The sequence below is a fragment of the Dromaius novaehollandiae genome, chromosome 3, assembly GCF_036370855.1.
Source record: "Dromaius novaehollandiae isolate bDroNov1 chromosome 3, bDroNov1.hap1, whole genome shotgun sequence".
In the NCBI taxonomy this organism is placed as follows: domain Eukaryota; kingdom Metazoa; phylum Chordata; class Aves; order Casuariiformes; family Dromaiidae; genus Dromaius; species Dromaius novaehollandiae.
Genome location: NC_088100.1, coordinates 119,936,174 through 119,956,762, shown reverse-complemented (window position 1 = coordinate 119,956,762; position 20,589 = coordinate 119,936,174). Strand labels below are relative to the sequence as shown.

Genomic DNA, 20,589 nt, shown 5'->3' with positions numbered 1-20,589 from the left:
TGGACGGGTAAAATCCTGTTTGCAATAGCTGGTGCTGTAGCGTAGCATTCGCTTTGGGTCTGGACTGTGTTTGCAAGCGGCATTGGGTGAACTCGCAGCCAGAAGTGTATAGTTTCAGCAGATTATCATTGAAGACTTGAGAGAAGAATCAAATTGAGACAATTAATTGGGCCTCCTTAATTAAATCTGTGGCTGAAATACTCTTATAATTAAATCTTTTCTAGGTATTACCCAAATCTTGCTAAAATGTTGTAGTGACTGTTCAGCCAGGGGGTTGATTCAGACCTTTCTCTTCAGTGAAGTCCCTAGACCATTAAGCTAGCTAAAATAAATTTAGACATTTGGTTTTCATTAGTGTTGTAACCGAAACAAAAACATTTTAATGACTGATCCCAGAGTATTTTGAAGTTTGTGCAGCTTTGCTGGGAAGGTATTTAAACTGTAGTATCAATTGCAAGTTGGACATATGCCAGTTTTTCAAAGCTATTTCCAAACGAGATGTTGGGTTTCTGAAGTGCAAAAAATTATATTCTGTAACGTTATGATACAGGAAAACTTTGAGAGAGGAGAAACAGTGGAAAGTAATTTTGGTAGGATTTGCACTGGTAAAATGAAATTATCTACTAAAAGGAGACAGTGATAGTAGTCATACTGCAATACGATTTCCAGCTTTGTTAAAGCGCTATTACAGTTCTTTGATGAAAGGTACAATTTTGAGCTTATATACTTATATTAAAGAAATTAACTCCTCACAAAAATTGGTGATTTTTTGGGATGGACTTTTAATGTTTTAAATTGAACTTGCACAAAATGGGATTCGGCTTTTACGAAAAGAACCTATATGCGTCTTACAAAATCTAATTTGAAAAACACTTTGGGGGAAAATACTTGAAGTGGTCTTGGGAGGCAGTGGAGACAAAATCTAGCACATAGATTTGGTCTGCAAATAAGATGTTAATCCATAGCTTTACATTCATGGGAAAGAATGGAGATCGTTCAAGCTGTTGTAAGATGAGGATTGATTGTTCTGTATCATGCTGTAGTTAAAATAATGTTGCATGAACAATCTTTTGAAGTTGTTGAAACGCTCCTGATGATTGGGAGTAAACCAGGTATCTGGACACTGCTCCTTCACCTCTGAATTAGTTTCCTGGTGTCTTTGTTACTTGGCCTAAGTACACAGAGTGCCAGTAGTGGCTTTGAATTTTAGGTTTTGCTGCTTGTATTTTTCCTTTGTATGAGTTTGGGTTCAGTAGCAGTTAGAATAACACCAGATTGCTTCATCTAGGCCATTAGAAACTGGTAGTGGTTTGAGCCGCTGCAAACTACCACTTCTCCTAGGATAAAAATACTAATGGGGGGAATTACTGAGTTGCCTATCTGAACAGGCGGAGGGGTGGTTGGTTCATCTGTGCAATATAACCTTAGCGAAGGGATTTAGCTGTAACTGACTAAAACAGAATGTTCCTACAGAAATCACCGATCATAAATAAGAAGCATTGGTTTGAGAGTGGCTGAGAGTCTGGGTAGCTCTTGAGATTTTCATGCTGATTTTGCAAGTGACATGTTTATACTTGATTTTTACATGTTTACCTTTTATGTATGTTTTCATATAGGATGGGTACAGTCAAGCTGAGCTTAAATCAACTTACTGTGGGATCTTTTTGCAACTATTTTGTTATTACATGTCTGTTCTATTATTTCAATTTATAACACCTGAAGTGCAATATATACTTTTCTTCACTGTCTTTCTAAGGATTCTGTAACTTTTAGTAAGTTTTGTACAGGAATATGGCATTTTACAACATAAACTTTACACCAAGTAATGAAGTGGTGGTCTGTCACTTTAGAGCAGATTCTGTTCAGTGTATGTCATGGAAATTTTATTTGAATGCCTGAATTAAACATTTTCAGAAATGTGAAATACTACAAAGTTTCTGCTCTTGTTGTGCAAGAGTCTGAGAGTCAGCCAGTCCTTCCTTTGCCCCCATTCCTTCTGGCGTAAGGGTGCTGTGTTTGGGGGGTTTGTTTGCTTTGCGGTTTTACAATTGGGACGTTCCAGCTCAGTTTTGTCTCCGCTATTAAAGCATATAGAGAATGACTGCAATTCTGAAACAGCGTGAATTAAATGAATGGCCCATTTCTCATGCGTCTACAGTGCTGAAAGCGTTGTGTACTTACACCTTCACATTCTGTGCATGGAAGTAATGAGACAGATCCAAATGCATGGTCACTTAAGCACCTTTAGCTACAGGTTGGAAATGCAATACCGTATTCTCATTTATTACAATCCTCTTAGCTAGGTGGCATAATAATAATAATCTTTGTCTCTGTTATCTTGTCATCAATAACTACATGCAGGGATTAAACTGAGAATACCTTGCCTGAGCTGAAGATTTTTGCTACTTGTATATTGTTCAAAAAAAAAAGTGGAATTTGAATACTGAAAGAGGATGTATTTTGTCATAAATCAGTGTAAAAAGTTAACTTCATTTTGTGATCATGAAGTGCTAGAGACTTGTAAGAACATGTAACTGATACAGTGCTTGAAACAGCGTCAGCCGGAGTTTGTTTTCTATAGCTACTCGCATTCTGATAGTCAGTTTTTAAAATTATTATTTTTCAAAATAGATTAAGTTTAGAACTTAATTTCTCCAGAACACTTAGTTGATATTTATTACTGTTTTTAGCACCGTAATCTTGGTACTAAATGTAAGTATTAAAACTCAGTGCTGGTACTAACATAAAATGCAACATCAGATCTCCCCTAGGGCATGAAAAGGATTATTGATTGGGAGAGAGGTGACCAGTACTGCTTTGCTGTACCAGTTTGTTCACATCTTTGTTTTAACGTTCTGATAATGTGAGTAGAGCTGAGACAGAGATGGCAGAGGAGTGAGCATTAATAACAGTAAGTAGGATGGAAGAAGTTCTGAGTCATGATTTCAATAAGACCTGTTAGGATGCCTAGTATATGGGAAGAACGATGCCCTTGCAAGCATAGGGGAACCGAATAATTGGGTAGAAAGTGCAAAGTTTAAAAAAGTTGAAGAGCAAGTTTAGGAAGAACAAATAACATGTGTTAGATGTCTGAGGTGAAATAGTGATAGAAAACACATCTTCAATGAAGAGAAAGGCATTTAAAGAATATAGAAATGGCTGTGCTGAATTTGACTTGTTCCACCTGGCTGCTTGCTGGGTAGTCTCCTGTGCCTGCTGCTACCAGAAGCTTCGGAGGCTGTGGGAAGTGCTGTGAGAGGCAATTGGGGCAGTCTGCTTACTGGGGCAGTCCCGCCTTATTAGTTTAGGAGAGGGCTCATCCTAACTAACTTCAGCTGTTTAAGTACCTAGTTTGTGCTAGTTGTCCAGCCTCCCTTTGTAATAAATGAAGAGAGCCATGCACCTTCCAAGCCAGCCTTAAGATGAATATTGCAGCAAGCAGTTAAACGCTCCCCATCCTGGGGGTGAGGTTGCACACTGCAGCTAAGCCAGTGTGCTAGCCTGGTCTCTGCACCAGCTTTGGCACTTGCCGGATCCTTCTCTGAGCCTGTTCAGCTTGCCAACCAGGGAGAAACTGAACCTGGTATATGGGGGGAGAAAAGAACGATCTTCTGTGGTCTTGCAAGTAGAAGCAGCTTAGTGGAGGGGCTGGGGGAGCAGGAAGGGGACTGGAGTCTCCTCTTTAGGACGATCCACGAGCCCTTAGGGTGAAGTTACTTGTTATGGTTTGAGTCAGAGAGACATGGAAAGCTTAACATCTTCAACATGTGGTTTTTCTCTCCCTTCCAATATTCCTTCTGTTCCCATTAACAGTCTGAGCAGCTAAATGTTCTTGTCAACCATAAACTTTTTCAGAGTACTACATCTTGCCATATTCTGTGTTTAGCATCATGTGGCAGGGAATTCTAAAGGCTGGTTGATTCCAAAGTATCCAGGTGCCAAATTTAGATTTTTATTGAAAGTTCTCTTCCCTTGTTATGGCCCAGGCGCTTGGTTTACTTCTCTCTCTGCATTGTATTTCTCACCACTCTTAGGCTGCAGCTGGGAAAAATGTTCTTGCTAATGGGGCGGCTTCTGAGCACAGGGCTCCAGTAAGAGCAACAACTTCTGGCTGTAATAAAGTGTTGCTGTCTTTTCTCCTGCTTTGTGATTCCCACATGCTGAATGCAGCTCAGTGGCTTCTTTGAGCTCCAACTTGTTCATAGGGTCTTGAGAAAGGGAGGTGGTGCAAGTGTATCAGATACAGTGCTGCCCCCTCAGCTGCCTGCAAGTTGGGAATACAACATGCAAGTCTCATGAATGTGTGAGACTGCTTAACTCTTTGAGACAATGAGAACAGAAATTCCCAGCATAACTTCTCTGTGCAATTATTCTCCATGTAGTTTTTTATCATGACGCGTTCCTTTTCCTTCTGGAGGTAAATAACTTCTACAGCTTTAGAGTCTTTTGATATAAATGCTTTCTTTCTTGCTTTCTGGGGAAGTTTTGTAGTAGAATGGCAAGAGAGTGTTGTTTTATCAGGGAGAGTTAGGATGGAGGTTAGATGGAAATTTGGATATTCAGAAGAAGAATCAGTTTCTTCATGCTGGCAGAGAAGAGGAATAGAAGGAAGGGCTTAGACAAAGAAGCTGCAGCACTTGCAAGAACTTTGCTTTGATGAGAGAAGGACCCAAGGAATCAAAATCAAGACCCCAAGTCCCCAGAAATATCAAGAACAAAGATGAGTTCTCAGGTGGTAGTTGCATTAAAGATGCATGTTATCAGGGCAGTAATTGACTTACTAAATAAGAGCTGATCATATAGGCCATCAGTATCTCTAAAGAATTGGAAGCAGAAAAGTTGGATGAAACATTTAAGAGACGAGTAAGTAGATGAGGATTCTTTTCATTGAATCTTTTGATTATTTTCATTATTTTTCTTTTAATTATTATCATACCCAATCATGTAATGACTGTGTTATAAAGCAGTTAGAGTGATTAAATGAGTTAAAATGGGGTACTAACATAAGTGCATCCTACCACAGAGGTGAAAACAGTGAATATCCTTGTCCATTGGTTGGGTGGGATAGAAGCTGTTTTAGCTGAGAAAAGTTGTGTGCAGTTCAGTGGAAACGATGGAAAAATGAGGTTCTGTGCTAGGGGAGGGTATGACTTTAAGGTTTATCAGTACTAAACAGACATCTAGCATATCCTTGGAAGCAAACTGATCTCAGTGTGAATCATGGATTTGTTGAGTTTTTTCTTTCTTCTTTTTTCTTTCTTCTTTCATTTGCTTCATTATTTTGGTAAGAAAATATTGTCTGGAGTTGACTCTGTAGGAATATTTACTTGAAACTTAGAATGAAACCATTTTTCATTTGGCAAAAGGAAAAATGCAGCTTTCTGGGCTAAGATAATGGCACAGTTTGTCTATAAAAATAGAAAATGTATGTTTATTTAGATGACAGAGCATGGAATAGAACTTGCATATAAAACTTGCATATATCTGCTTTTGTGCTGTCTATGCTCAAAATACCCAGTGAAATGAAGAAGAAATGTCCTTAAAGGGATAGTGCCTCAATAGTTACCCTCTACATTTCCAAGCAAAGCAAGGTTATAGTACCTAAAGATTAGAGAAATCTTTTTCTCTCTCACAGGTCTGGCAGCTTTGTGTGCATGGTGACTCTTTCTGAGGAGAAGTTTTCATTCTTGGCTCTCGCTATTTGCATCCCAGTCCAGCGAAAGGACAAGAGGCGATGGGCACAAATTGAAATACAAGAGATTCTGTTTAAATGTTAGAAAAAACTTTTTACTGTCAGGGTTATCAAGCACTGGAACAGGTTGCTCGGAGAGGTGGTGGAGTCTCTAGCCCTGGAGTTTTTCAGAACCCGACTGGATGGGAGGCAGAGCAGCCTGCCCCGGCTGTCCCTGCTTTGCACAGGGCGATTGGCCAAGGCGAGCTCTGGGGTCCCTTCCAGCCCGCGGTGCCTGAGCTGTCCTGTGATCCTGCGAGTCTGTGAGCCTGGTTCTTCTGATACAAACTCTGGAGGTGCACTGTAACAGGGAGCTTCAAAGTGGTGTGTTTTGTTTGGAAATACAGAAGGTAAGTGATTCAGGACTGCTGTTGAGGCACTGCCCCGTTAAGCATGTTTCTTCGTTTTACAGTTACTGTCTTACAAAAGTTGACATTTCTGCAGATTCACTGCTGTGCTGAAACATCAGAAGGATTTGTGTCTGGCTTACTCGGAGCATAGGAGGCACAAGCACATGACTGCACCCATCTGTGCTGGTATAACTGTGTTCTTCATGTATGGCACGACAGTTGTAATCATTTAATTGCAAAGCAGCCCTGTGGCAGGGAAGACACAGTCCCCAACATTAGCTGCTTCTCCAAATGTATTTGCTTTATAATAATGAAAAACGTGCAGTTCTTGGAAATACGAAATGGAGTATGAGAGGCAGGATATGTTTGAGAATTAGAATATTTGACTATATGGTTGCAAAATTGATAGTGTAGGGATAGGGCCTCTGTCATATCTGAAACTCATCTTAAAGAAAAAACGAACAAAAAACCATGGACTCCAAATGTGAAACTTTTCTCAGACAGTGAAGACTACTTCATATGGAACTGACCGCTAGAAGATCCTGAGGCATATTAGGTACGTAATGAGATTAGACCACAATGTAAATGTATATTTATCAATTTTTTTCCAGTAGCTAACACACAAAAGTATGATGAGGCTCAAATAACGTCTAAGGACTAGGTAAAATGCTCCCCACAGAGATGTCCATCCTGTGGCAGAATACACTTTTCACTGAAGCATTTGATGTTTTGCCATTACTGAAGACTATGGGAAATCCATTATCTTGTGGATTGATTCAGTACAATCTTTCCTGTATTTTGGTCATAGAAATGGAAGTATCTGCAGTTGTATATAAAACAGTAAATCATACTGTAGTTACAGGGCTTGCACAAGAGCAGAGTTACTTCATGAGCTCACAGACAGCATAAATGTTTTTCTAATCCATAAATAAGTATGTTTCAGTGCTGCTGCTAATGGCTTCTCATAACTCGATGAATGTTGGAGAAGAGTGTAAATTCTGTACTGATCTACTTGTAACTTCTCTTTATGTATACATATGTATATATAAAACCCTGAAAACCAAACTAGCCTGTTTCTAAAATAACCTGGAAAGACAACTTCAGTCTCATCTGAAGCAAGGAGATTTTTAGCTTTCTTTTTCTTATTGAACGTGCAGTTTAAATGGGCCCCTGTTGCCACTGATGACATTGAAGATTCCAGATACAAAACTTTACAGTGATTAACTTGAGACATTAAACAGCAATTAAGTTAACTTCTTAAGCATTTCTGGTTCATGGAAAACAGCACAGATCAGCAGACTGTGAAATCGCAATCAGTCTGCCTCAAAGGTTTAAACTTGGAGTGGGAGTGTTGGAATGCCAGATTTCTTCCTCCACCCCAACTTCTCTGTTACTTTTCAGGACTGCCTACTGCACTTTTTCAAAGAAAGGTCATAAGTAGGAACGTAGTCCTCTGCTATTCCTGAGTGTTCAGACAAAAGTTGCCTATAAGGGGAGAGAGAGAGAGGGAGAGGAGTGATAAACTGCTTTCTCCCTTTCCATTACCTCATCCTTCTACCTCCTCCTCTTTTCGGTATAAACTAATGTTGCAGGCAGTATACTTTTTTTGACTAGTCTTGTGACCTGATTGGCAGATCGCATATTTTGATAGTTTCCTGCCAAAAAAAATGGTTTATTGCTGTGCTATGGAGCAAAAGTGTGCAAATATAATGCTGCTTATAAAGCTTTTTTCCTAACAATTACAAGAAAAAGTGGTATTTATCTAAGTCTTTTAATTAAAAATGGCTCTTTAGGAATAAGCGTATTGCCACTTGCATCCACGTTCTGCCCTGTCTAGTTTTGTTGCCAAAACCCATGAGAGAGTGTCCTGCCTAGGGAATGGAGCCGAATTTCCCAAATGCGTTTTAGCTCTGTGACATGTTCGGTGGCAGCAGCTGCCTGCATCTGCGTGCATGTGCGGGAAGGGCTATTCAGCCGAACTGGCAGCATTTGCTTGGCCTTTTATTGTGGTGTGCGTCATGCTAACGTATGTTCTCGGTTCTGAAATCTGCAGAATACTGCATGTTTTGTCTGAACAAAATATGGCTGAAAAATAGTATGTAAAAGAAAAAAAAAAAGAATCTTTTTGATGCAATTTAGAGGCATGACCTATTTGGTCATCCATCAAAGTGACTTTCTGTTGTAAAAGTGAGGTGTGTTATTTTCCTTTCTGTATGTTCCATCCTACAAGTGAAATATTGCCTTGTGTCTAGATCTCTAGAGAAGGAGCCAAGCTTTTGGCTTATATTTCCAGTTCTGACAATGCACCTAGAATCTATTCCCAACTGACTGATATCATCTTAGGCAAAGTTTCAAGTCACCTAGCCTCTCCGCATATATTTTCATGCAAGTCTATCTGATTGGGCACTGGGATATACTAGCTATAAATTCAGAATTGCTAGGTTTTTTAAAAAATGTACAAAAAGTAAGAATTCTGTTTTAAGATAAAAACAAATGAGTTTTTACTCGTTCTGAAAATCTGTATTTTATGTAACAGCTACAGCTCCTACTTGCCAAAATAGCGGTTAGTTGCCCTCCTGCTTGTGTTCCAACTGAGTACAGCCGCCAATTCTTTTCCTTGACGCTGTGATTTAAACAATTATTTCACTTGTGCTTCCGGATTGAGGGGAAACAGTAGTGTAACTGTAATTTCTGTGCCAGACAAACTGAATAAAAGTAATATGTTGACAATCAGCATAGCTTTCATGGAAAGAAGTCATGACTTGCAAATCTTCCGAGGGAGTAAGCAAGCACGAGGGAGGAGGTTATTGTGAATAATCAGTTCAGCCGATATAATATATGTACTGCACAGAACAGTGCTTGCTTTTGAATGTTTGCAGAGGTTGCTGTTTGAGAGCAGAAAATTAGAAGAAAGAAGCCAAGGTGTTGGCATGAATGATATATCACCAAAAGTAGCATTGCATACAACGTGAGCTGGTGAAAAGACACATACAGCCAGACCCTTCTGAATGAGAGCAGGGCTAGCTTCGTTGCTGTACTACATTAGGTCAGCTAGGGAGAAAACAAACTGTGGATTTGCAGTACCTTGCAATCTGCTCAGAAAGATTTTGAACCATGCCATAAGTAATGTTTAAAACCATTCTGATTATCTGAGGGTGTTTGGAGCTAACAGCTACGTTCTTCTGTTTGTAAAGGTATGTACAGGCATAAGTACTGTTAACCAGAAAAATGGGAAGCAGGTCTGCTCAACTGTTCTGTCAGTCTTTTGTCCTTATATTTCTTGTAGAGTATAGATTTCTAAAAAAAAAAAAAAGAAAAAAAATCCATATTTTATTCAAATGCTGTTTGAAGTGCTGACTTCTCTCCTGCTGGAATTCTGCACGTTGCTGTGATCAGTATGGGCATGTCCCTCTTTGAAGTGCTCTGTGTTTAATTACCTTGTCGAAATTCCAGGCAGAATTCCATGCAGGAATTTGTACTGAGATGCCTTCCTGCCTTCACGAGGCCAATAGCTGCAGATTCTGGTCTTTGTCAGTCCAGGTACAGCTACTGCTTTTAACTTTCTTCTTAACTTTAAAGGAAAAATTGATTTTATAGGAAGAAAATTTAGGAAGCATGAGGCGGTGAGTGGTTTTTTGATACCATGAATGAGAGACTGTTCTGAACTCTCTTGCTCTCTCGTTCCATTAAGTGTCCTTTGCAGAGATGTGGTCTTGGCAAAGGAGCACAAATATTTAATACTGAATAATTTTCCACCTTGAGTAAAAAACATATAAACCTGAGATCATATTCCACGTATAAATCAGGTTTTAAGAGTATTATAAACTTGCCATTAGCTGACACAAACATACTTGCCTTGCTATTATTTAAATAATAGGTTGATTACATTTGGGCATTGAGTAGGGAGCTTTTATGTTCATGGGGTAGGTGAGATCAGCATGACAGTCACAGTTCCTTGCACTGTTAATTCGTGTGGCTTTGCATCCAGTTCGAAATGCATGATAGGGTAGCCTTGACTGCAATATGCTTGCTTTGGACAGGGACCCTTCTGACCTAGGGGTAGTCTTCAGGGTATACTGAAATAACTTCAGGGCATTCTTGAAAGCAGGTCTGCTACCTTCCCATCACCACCAAGGCTTTCTGCTGACTAACAGCTTTTTGCTGTGCAGAAATGAGAATTCTTATTTTAAAAAATCATCTTGATGGTTAACTGCAATGCAAAAACAGGCTCCTGCATGCCTAGAAATTCTTGGCTCTGAGACTGGCAGTTCTGAACTGAATCCATCCATTCAACTTACATGAGCAGTGAAAAAGTCATTTGATAATTTTTAGTACACACTGCCCAAAGGTGGTTACAAACTGGCATGTTAGACATAAACCCTTAAATTCTCTCTTAATCTCTGAGTTGTATAGTTATTTTCTGAACCATTCAGTATGAAGTACATTAAGTATTCTGATAGTTCATAAGTTCTTAATGCCTGTGTGCAGGTTAAACCCATTTAAAATTTTCTTTATATTCTTACCACTCGTAATTATAAACATTTAAATAACTGCTGCTTGATAATTGCTTTTGCATTCAGTATTGTATAAATTCAAAATATAGAAAGCACGTGTTGTCCTGTTTCACTTTCTGTTTTTATGTAATAGATTTGGTGTAAATTTTTGGTTGAAAATACTGTAGACGAAATAATAGATCTGTACCAGTTATCTTTTAGGGAGAGGAGGGATGTACTGTTATGCCTAATAATCTTACTGTGTAAAAATTGCACCTTTCTGCCAAAAGTGCCAGGTTAAACATGGTTCTGACAAGAAGCCATCATCCAGGAAAAGTAGAAGTTAGGTTTTAATCATATTAGATAAACTGAAAGAGGAGGTTATTGGTGAAGCAATGCAAAAGGAAAAAGCTGGTGTTACCTGTATAAGAGAGAGGGATCTGCAGGAAAATTTTAAGGACTCATGAAGATGTTAGGCTAATAATTGGACTCCCTAGATAATAAGGTGAAGTTACTTGGAGCTCTATGGTTGGCTCAAAAATAAGAAATGAATATGGGACTGTTCTGTTGAGACTCAGGGTGCCTGGCTCAGGTGAAGAATCGACAGTGAAGTACGAGGAGAGAATTACTGTAACCCTGAATTATCCATCTTTCAGAGAAAAGCTCTACCATTTCTGGAATCCCAGACAGTGACTACTCGAAAACAGTTCAAGTTTGCAAAAACTCCCTAAGAAATCTAATAGCTGCTTCCGGATGCTACCAGCTGTAGGGCTTTCTGGAAAGGCAAATGTCCCTTTTTACCTTACACTTCCATGGTGCCAGTCCCAATAGCTCCAAGACAGACACCTGATTTTCAGAGTCTAAGAACTTTTTAATTGTTTGTCAAGATTCACAGATGGGGAAATTCTGACACAACTGTCATTTCCAGGTGATGGAAATTGTCTTCTCATCTCTTTGGGTGACTTTTCTCCGAGACAACGGATTTCTTCGGTAAGCTACATGATGCAAAGCCAACGACCTTTCAGCTTCATCCCTAGTGCCGTCGGTATTGCCAGCCAGCATATGTCTGCCCTGCTGCTTGGGGGATCCAGCCAGCTCTGTGCTGCTCTAACTCCTAAAGCAACACCCCCATACAAGAATTTGGGCCAGCTGGAGGTAGCAACCTCCTGTGAACAGGCAAGCAGTGCTGCCTGCAGGCCGCTTAGATGGCAAGTCCAGTTCTACTTGTGTTGCTGATAGTACAGTGAATGCTTTATAAATAGGAGAATGGGGCCAAAAGCCGTTTGTAGGAACGGGTTGAAATAGATACACTAATTCCAAGCTAGAAGGTGCAACTCTGCTGACTGCTTGGTGTTAGATGTACAGGGGAAATAACAGATACTCTTTGTTCCTGTATTTTTGAGGATGAAGTGTGCTGATAACTCGTCATGTGCTTTATCAGAATTACGCATGCACATTTATCTGTGGTTCTGAGAGTTTATTAAAAGTTTTGTTCCTGCCCCTCTGTTTCCAAGTACAGTGGGCTGCGTGTACATGCATATGTTAGGGGAAGGGGAGGGAGAGTCTGCCCTGACAAAGGAATTTCACAGCCCCATCTTAAGCTTTTCCTGTTCAAAAAGGATAATCAGTCAAGAGTGGGCAAAAGTTCACGCTAACACAAGCAAGATGCTGAACTTGGACGCAGAATGTTGCATACAACATACATCTTTGCAACGCATGCAAGCAAACAGTGAATCAGCAGGGCCTAGATACCAAATGACAGCAGTACCATGGGACACTCCAAAACCGCACGTCATACAACAAGATTTATGACTAAGGATACCTGAGACAATGCTTTAAGGCCAGTTCTGGTGTGCAGAAAACCCTGCATGTACAGGTTTGAGCTGTTGAAATGGCTAATACGTTTGCCATACTAACCCTTCTCAGAACAGCAAACTTTCATGCACAGCAGTTGAGACACACAAGCTCATTCCATATTCAGACTTAACTTTCCATTTCAGCCTCTAAATGTCTATGTATTTGCATGCATGTGCTACATCTGCTTCTTCATCTGCTGGATTTGTTCTGTTTGTAACTCGTTTTGAGTAAAATGGCAGTAACTGACTAAAGACCTGTTAGAATAAATCAGAAGTTTAAATTTTCTCCTTGCTTAGAATCGATTTGGGATTGCTTGAGCTGTAGGAGGGAAGAAGAGTTAAATATTGCAAGACTTCCTTTGAAGCCATGATGGTGGATGCCTGATATTCTTAATACTCTCCATTGCAGTGATTGCACTGATTGAACAAGCAAAAACTGCCACAGGTGCTGTGATTTCTCTCAAATCAGTAACAAAGGCAGGCAACTTCTCACCTGTGACTGTTGGCCACTGTCTGACCCATATCTTGATCGGATCCTTCAGTTCCAAGCTGATTTTTTCAGGCTGTCTGCTCTTCTGCAATCTTATTCTGGTTCCCAGGCCAATTCGGTTTTTTCGAGTCCTTTCATTCTCTCTCTCAGCCTTTAGATCTAGTCCGAAAGAAAGGATTTGCTTTCAAATGCATGACACTTTCAAATTCACAGCACTTTCAGCAATGCTGATTATTTTGACTGAGATTTTCACATTAAGGGAAGGTTGAAGTCCTGCTTTGTGTCATGTATATTTGAGTTTTTATTTGTCTGAGTTGAATCACTCCCTAGTTACTGATTTATTCTTCTTTCCATATTGAGATGCTACCCTGTAGCTGTTGATTTTTGTCATATCTGTTCTAGTTGTGAGCCCTAATGATCTCACATCACAAATTCGCAGTGGATGTCTGAGCTGCTGGCTGGTAAGCCACATTTTGGGTTCTGGGAGGTGCTATCCAAGATGGTATCTGGGAGGTGCTATCCAAGATGGTATCTGGGAGGTGCTATCCAAGATGGTATCTCTGTTTTGCTCCGCATCAATGGGAATGTGGGGAACCCCATGGACCAAGGTGTTCATCGCCACACATAGTGGCAATGTGTGGACTCAAACCATGGAAGTGTCTGAACATAAAGTAGCAAAGGCTTGCGTTTATTCAGTTCTCCTGATAGTTAGGATTTTTCAGCCTATTTCAAAACAACAGTGCAGTTGTTCGTTGTTTGGATTATTTCTATTGGCCTGAGATTTGGTTCCTTTTAAAAATGATGCAAAAACTCCGACAAGCCTTATATGACATTCTAAGACGATGTTCCATTTGATTAGATCATGAATAATTATGATAATTTGCTTGTATTTTCAATAATATCATTGATATGCAAGTTTTGATGTTTATTCTTTCTGTGGTAAACACATTCTTGTAAAGATATTGTAGAAGCATATACTGAAAGCCTCAAGATTTACCTGCTTCATTTTGCTGCCTTTGCTATTGGAAATGCAAAATACGTAGATACCTCAGTTGCATTCCAGCACCACCTACTAGCAGACAAGAGGATTTTTGCTTCAGTGCTGCAGTTCATTAAAATGTTGTAAAGAGAAATGCTGCAGAAGTGTACTGTGGGCATGTGACTAGAGATTTCTGATAACCTCAAGGCTGGCTCCCAGATGATCTTATTAATCTGTGAGTAATCCGGGGAAAATTGGTAGGGTTTCTTTGACTTTTGCCCTCTGAGGTTGCAGTTTTTACAGCTCAGTGCAGCTATTGGTAACAATAGCTCTTGGAAGTGTAATTTAAAAAGCCCCAGGAAATGTGTTCCTGTTTTTCTTTCTGATGCTGTTACAGCTGACAACTGCTCTTCCTTTAGACCCTAATCCAGTGTGCCTCGATTCCTGGAAGCCTGCTTGGAAGGTTGTAAGGAAGATTTTTCCCTGTGAAAATTATTTTCAGTATCATTAAAATGTTAGCTTGAAGGATACCGCACAGAGCGCTCTGAAATTGCTTTCCTCCTGACGCCGTGCTGCTCAGAACGGTACCAGCCTGTCTAGAGCTACGTTACCTCTTTCCAGATGCCTTTTTCCTATTTTTCTTTCTGCTCCCTTTTGCCTCCGCTCTCTAGGTGCTGTCATACAGCCTGCATGGGAGAGGGCGAGATTCCAGACAGTATCAAGCATTAACTGTTTTGAAACAGTTATATCTGTGGCATGTTATGTGGACGGTACTTCTTATAATATATACAAACCCGTTAGCTATATATAAACGCTTTCCTTTTTAAGACAATTCCTTACAATGCAAATTAACCTTGGCTGTTCTCTGCTGCTCTTTAAAACTGTTTTTCAGCTTAGACAAGCCATGCTTACCTTGCTAGTTGGTATTAGAAATGTATTAGAAACATCTCCGCCTAACTTCAACAGTATTATAGTTTTCCAGTTTTGCTGCCTGCCTTTATATGTTGGCTTTTAAGGTTAAAATTTGTTCAAGTAAACTGTTTTAAAGCAGATAAATGGGAAAGCACATAGCTTGATAAAACAAAGAGTTTTAAAAAGTTTGATCCAGTCTTCAGTGGTACATAGCCTTTGGTTATTGCAGTTAATGAAAGATTAACTTAGCTATTTTTTCAGCTTTTTAAAATTTTCTGTTAATTACTAGCTTTGATGTTCGTAGCTCTGTTACTTGGTGCACCAAACAGGTAGATAATATTACTGTGATTGATTTTTGGAAATCTTTTCCCCTTGTTCATCACTGTATAACCTTGGAAAATTACAATATTCTTTATAGCTGGTTAGTATTACTTTCATTATCACATTAGAAAATCACAAATTCCAGTAATTCTCTTAAGAAGCATTTTTTTTCTCCAAATAATTTTGATATGAAAACCGAACAACTTTAATTTGCTCTTAAACAAGATAAATTTAATGCTAATATTTGATTTTTCTACTAGTTTCTTTTCACTTATCTGTCCTTGTGCTTTAGAGACTGGAAGATGGATAACTAATGTCTTCATTACTGGTTTCAGGCAAAGGCAAATACAAATTAACCAGTGTATTTTGTGTCCCAGGACAGGCTATAGGAGACATATTGCTTATTCTGCTGTGTGTAGTGTGGCCTTTGGCAACACTAAGGTTTATTCATCTTTCTTCTTCTTGCTTTTTCTGCTTGGAAGAAAAGAATAGAAGGTCTGTTTTGTAATGTAGTTTCTTAAATACTGTTAGGAAACGAGTTAATGTATGTGAGTAAAGTATTTCCAAATTATACAGTTGGTGAGTGACATGCAACACACCTTGATTTACCTGTTTTGTAAGCCAAATTCATCATCCTCGCGGGGTTTAGGTAATTGGGTGAAGGAGGTATAGCACCTAAGGTGGTTCGAGCTTATCAATCAGTTTAAATTCTGATGCTCAAAGCTAATCACAAATCTGGCAACGGAGATGGGGCTGGGATTGGAAAATATGCTTTTATCCCTTCATTAACCTTATAGGACAGGCTTCTAGCCTTTCAGCTCTGGTTTTTAAGTGGTTAGAGATAAGGAATTGTTTCTCTTTTCTCTCTTCTTTATAATAAGATGCTTTCTTTAAACGAGATGCTTTAAGAAAAACAAAGTACCTAAAATTTCAGTGTCCACTGTTATTTTTAAAGTATTGCGTTTTTGAGGGTTTAAAGTTCTAGCACCAGTTTTTGGTCTTTTTTTTTTTTTTGAGGGGGCTTTCGTAATTAATAGCTGGTGTTTATTTAGTGATCTTCTGACAGTTTTGATAGTTGACTAGTTTTATCTGAAGCTGGTGAAATGTAACTGTATCATATCTTACCAGTTGAGTAAGGATCATTTGGAAAGAGCTTTCAGAAATATTTTCTTGATGAAGTCAGTCTGTAAAAACAATCTGTTTTGCCTCTATAGGCAAAGAAGGCATCTATAATGCCACCTTTGAATATTACAGTTTCTTCCTAATCTCAGTAACACCACTTCTGATTTCATCTTCTTTTAACTGTTTCCCTTAGTAGGGTAAATAGCTTTGAAGTAATTTTAGCCTAAATTGGAAAATTTGACATGTGCCTCGTAAATGAGCTTTATGGTGCCTGATGTTTCAGTGTTGTGGAAGATGCAAGTGCGATGCAGTTCACTGCAATGGCGAAAAGGTGCAACCGGTTAATGGGTTGATGTTATGGCGCATTGATCTGTGGGACCTGCATGCATACAGAGACTTCGTAGTTATGTGTTAAAAGTGGTTTGTACTTCTCAGCTTCTTGCAATGATATATGGTGTTTATGCAGATAGATATTCTACACATTAAGACTGCCTACAAGACTGACACAGAGATTTCTCCTTTCCTATCTAGAAACTGCTGCTTCTAGAGATGAATCTCGTGTTGCTGGGCTAATTCAGAAGATTTAATGATTAGGAAAATTGAGGAGCAAAGGAGATAAATATAAAGGGAAGAGAGGAGGAAGAAGCAAAGGTATGTAGAAAAGAGAGAGATGGTACCCTACCTCCTCCCCGTGCTCAGAGGAGAGTACTCGTGCATCGGTAGCACTCTGAGTTGAATATTGATGAATTGTAGCTCCTCACTGTGCAGAAAACTCTGTTTTATTATGTTGCTCTGTCAGTTACTGCATACATTTGAACAGATTCTCAGGACATTCTGGAATATATGGGGATGATGGTCTTATTTTGTTTATTATCCCCCAAGTTGTCAGCAAGTAAGGGGAAAAAAAATCCAATTTTATGCTATAGAAAACACATAAATGTTTGCTTTGATAACAAAGAGGCTCAGTAAGAGATGTTCTGGAAAGATTTCCTTGTAGTTAGAGGAAATAATTTGGTAACTGTTTTAAAGAACACTATCGGTGTACTATTATTAGTATTAAAATGGTATTGGTACTATTATTTACAGCTTCAGCCAAGATGGTATAATCAATGGCTTAGCAAGTTTTAATTAGTCTTCTGTATGTGCTGTTATACCCATTGGAGCTTTTGTAGTGAACAGGAAAAATAAATGTTTTAGTAACAAATTTATGTTAAGGAAGAGAATTGAATTCAGCATATGCTTGCAAAAATGAGAAGAGGAAAACTGTTTTTTTTTCTGCTTACTCTGTAGTATCTTTTGTGTTTACATCTCCTTTAGATTACAGTAGCTTAACATGTAAAACTCTGGATTAGACTTATTAAATACATGGGATATGGAATGTTTCTTTTGTAGATCACTTTGCTGAATCCACGTGATGTTAGCAAAGACCGAGATTACCTTCCTCCTTCGGTGGCAGTGGCCGAGCTGTCTCTGCAGAGGCTCCAAAGTATTCTCTAGCCATAAAACTGGAACTTGTCTTCCTTTTTAACATTGTTTAATGTTTGTGTTTTGTTTGGTTTTCCTTAGGGGTCTTTTTTTTCCTCCTATAAAGCTCTTATTGAATCCTTATCTACAAAAACCGTTTGATGTTTTGAAGATAAATTGAAATGGAGTATATAGTGCAATAACTTTTCAACAACTTAGCGCTAAATTTTTCCAGATAGAGGTGCAATACGGTCACATCTGCACTTCATGTAAAATGTAAATCTGCAGTTCCCTAAGGACTGTTTATTAATGCCTTTAATGTTAATCGTTGTATGTGAGGAAGGTATCGGTATCTGTGTTGGAAAGACCCTTCAATGTAAATTTATTAAAGATTAGTTTACCCTGTCATGAACAAAGTGTCCCCTAAATCCAATTTCCTTCCATGAAAGCGTGAGAATTTCTCTGCCACTTGTGGTCTGTTCAAATCATCTGCACTACAAAAGAGCCATGTCTCGTTCCATTTTAGGAATCTGGGAAGGGTAAATATTTAGAAGTGCTGGCATAACAATAGCTGAAGTAGAAGAAAATTAAAGTTTGGGATCCAGTGCTGAGACGCATCTGGCTTAAACTGTGGGTGGAAGAAGAAAAGATTTTTAGTAAATTGGTTAAAGGTTATGATTTTCATTTTTGGATTAAGGGATAGAATAAACTGAACTGTTCTATACTGAATTAACTACACAGTTTTATGGATTAGAAGTCTTAGTTTTGAAATGGTAGCCCTTTTATTTCTTGTTTAATTTTTTGCTTTTCCATCAGAATAGACTGTGTTGTTCGGTTACCTTATACGGCGGGTCACAGGGACAATAATATTTTGTTGAGTTGAGATTAGTACTATTAAGCGAACAAGTCTTGTGGAAGACTTCTTGGATATAAAGCTTAGAGGCTGTAGAATGAATGAATATACGAAGTAGAGTGAATTTAGGACTATGGCACAGAAATTATAGGAGGATATTACAACAAGTGCAGTGTTTATGTTGCTAAGTATTTTTCACTATAAAAGATTTTTGCAGAATTTCTTAGCGAATTTGAAGCATCTCAGTGGTTTGCAACAGCTGTTAGATATTGAGCAGAAAAATTCATCTGTCTTCAGGATAATGAGAAAAATGTATTCTTTATCTTGAAAAATTCACTGAAGGTTCATTAACTCTTCAGATATTAAAAATACAGTTTTCCTGGGATATTTCACTTTTCTTTGGGAGATTTTTGGCATTGTGTTCAAGTAACTGAACATGCATGTTCTGAGGAGCAAAGTCTGTTTCTGCCAGAATTTGCCATGTGACTTATGAGCCCATATAAAGACCGTTATTGTAACTTAAGCCAATATTTGGCTCGTTTTACACACGATAACTCCCAATAATTCCTTTTTAACTTGAATTTGAACTGTGGTACGTATTTCACAAAGAGCCTTGTTGGCTGGAGTAAGATGACTGCTTTTGCAAAGAAGTTCAATATTTTGAAATTTGATTTTTGCTCTTGCTTTACGAATGAAAATAAAACGTGCTGGATTTCTTTATAGAAGGAAATAGAGTTTGTCTCCAGGGCAGTCGCTGGGCAGCTGTGCGCAGAGAAGAGGTGCTGGTGGTGTGGTCTTACCTCCTGGGTAACCTCCCGCGCGCTGCCTCAGGGCTCTTCGCTCTCCTCCAGCCCCCTGTCCGCTGCAAAGGCCGGTTTTCAGTTAGTGCTGTTGGAAGGGGGTCAAACCACCACCACTGTGCTTTAATAATATGTATTTTTGGTTGCCCTTAATATAACGGTGATTTTAGGAATTCCAGATGGTAGATAATTTAGTGCAACCCGTGACAGCGTTTGCTGAATCTCAGCTCACCTGATGACTTGGGGACTAGCTGAAGTTTCTTTTCACACTAAGTTTCTGCAAGGGGAGTTAGACCTGTAAAGCTTGGGAGCTATGGTGAAATGAATGTAACAGTATTTGGAAACGGAGTAATTTAAACCACTGCAGGACTTCAATGCCTGAATTTTTTAGAGATTTGTCAGTATTTTGGTCACCTATTTGTGTGGATTTGTGCCATCTTGAAGTTTTTCGTGGGAGTGCCAAACGCTTCAGTATTTAAGTGCCTGTCTCCTCTGAGCTGGGTCTTGCTAGCAGTACTCTCTGAAGCCTACAAAGTAGACTGATTTGGAGAAATTCTGACTTCAGTAAGACCATTCATTCAACCTTGAGCTCTCAGGAGCTAAACCCAGGGCGAGGAAGGGATTTAAGTGTGGTGCTATTCCTCTGTGCTGCAGGGGCCGGCAGGCCTTTTCCAGCTTTCTGCATCACTCTCTGTCATTAGGTATCTCCAGTTATTGTGTGAAATGTACTCGTTGTTTGGAAAAAAAAAAATCCCTTAAAATATTAAGTAGGAAAAGATTTACAGAGTGAACTGTAATAACAGTAAACTGAACTTAGACCTTGAAGTCTGCACAGCTATGGTGTCTACTTTAGATTCAGTCTGTGTGTGACAGTTGTTGAATTTTCATCATGGTGTTTAAGGGAACTTGTGGCCAGAATCAGTGGGATTCAAATATCTTTACTTAATAACTTTTTACTGGTAAAATAAATTGCAACAGAGCACAGTTACAAATTTACTTAAGGGTTGTGGAACTATCTAAACTTTAGTAGGTTAATGTGCAATAATCGTGAGCCTGGCTCAGTTGTTACAGTGAGGTGACACCTGTTTTAACGTGAGATTTACCATGACTGTTTTGTCGTGTGTCACAGTTCTTCCCTAGCGATTCAACTATCGCACCGTTTTAACAGTCAGTTCCTTGGGAACAGGTAGAATTAAGGCTCGTTATTTTATCCTTTTT

At 39.0% G+C, this 20,589-nt stretch overlaps 1 protein-coding gene across 13 annotated transcripts in view; it reads left to right on the top strand.

Moving 5' to 3' along the window:
- DISP1 (dispatched RND transporter family member 1) overlaps positions 1-20,589 on the top strand; it is a 93,752-nt gene that overhangs the window by 18,501 nt on the left and 54,662 nt on the right. For 7 of the 13 annotated variants that reach the window (XM_064509974.1, XM_064509971.1, XM_064509969.1 and 4 more), the window contains 2 exons: positions 11,503-11,564; positions 16,786-16,905. The exons of 2 other annotated variants lie outside the window; for them this stretch is intronic. The gene's annotated coding sequence lies outside the window, so the exon portion shown is untranslated. Of the gene's footprint in view, positions 1-11,502; positions 11,565-14,021; positions 14,135-16,785; positions 16,906-20,589 lie in introns of those variants that run through there. 4 more of the 13 variants (XM_064509973.1, XM_064509968.1, XM_026094602.2 and 1 more) reach the window with 3 other exon arrangements.